This window comes from Camelus bactrianus, chromosome 4 (assembly GCF_048773025.1).
Source record: "Camelus bactrianus isolate YW-2024 breed Bactrian camel chromosome 4, ASM4877302v1, whole genome shotgun sequence".
Classification (NCBI taxonomy): Eukaryota; Metazoa; Chordata; class Mammalia; order Artiodactyla; family Camelidae; genus Camelus; species Camelus bactrianus.
The window spans coordinates 73,166,146-73,167,027 of NC_133542.1; the positions used below are offsets into that span (position 1 = coordinate 73,166,146).

The following is an 882-nucleotide window of genomic DNA, read 5'->3' on the forward strand; positions in this document are numbered from 1 at the left end:
CACAAGAGCTCCCTGGGCAGCACCTGGGGCTTCAAACCCATGTGATTTATCTGTTTCTTTTTTTGGTGAAATTCACATAACATAAAATGACCCACTGTGAAGTGTACAACACGGTGGCTTTTAGCACATTCACAATGTTGTGTGACCACCACCTCTGACTAGCTCCGAGACACTCATCAGCCCCAGGGTGAACCTTTTATCCATTAAGTAGTCACTCCTCATTCCTCCCCCTCCAGTCCCTGACAACCGCCGATCTGCTTTCTGTCTCTATGGATTTACAATCTGTGCTGGACATTTTATATAAATGAAATCATGCAATATGTGACCTTTGGCGTCTGGCTTCTTTGACTTACCATAATATTTTCAAGGTTTATCCACATTGTGTATATATCAGCACTTCATTCCTTTTTGTGATTGAATAATATTCCATGGTGTGGATACATCACATTTTGTGTATCCATTCATCCATCAAACCCATGTTCTTTAAGTTTCCAGCTTTATTTAGTGGCAGTGGGGAAGAAACTAATTTTCTATGAGTAAACGTTGTTTACTAAACAGATTTCGTTATTTCCTGTCCTCTGGCTGAGATACAGCAGCATTCAGAAAGAAATTTTCAGTTGTCCATCTTTCCTTTAGTTCTTATGTTCCACTTTTCCTCTGAGCTTTTGTGGTAACTTCTTGGGAGAGATACTCAATATTTGGGAGAGATATTTAATATTTGTATAGCAAAACCAATCAGGTGTTCCTGGTAAACAGCGTAATTCAGTGTCAGAATTTGGGTGATGTTTTGGGACCTTGTATGTGTGGGTTTGGTGCCCTCGAGCGCCGACTGTGCTCAGCACACCTCCAGCCCCATATGCCCAGCCTCTCTTCTCTCTCCAG

The 882-nt window shown here is 41.7% G+C and overlaps 1 protein-coding gene across 2 annotated transcripts in view; it reads left to right on the forward strand.

Moving 5' to 3' along the window:
• LAMC3 (laminin subunit gamma 3) overlaps positions 1 to 882 on the forward strand; it is a 58,309-nt gene that overhangs the window by 51,686 nt on the left and 5,741 nt on the right. The window lies entirely within an intron of this gene.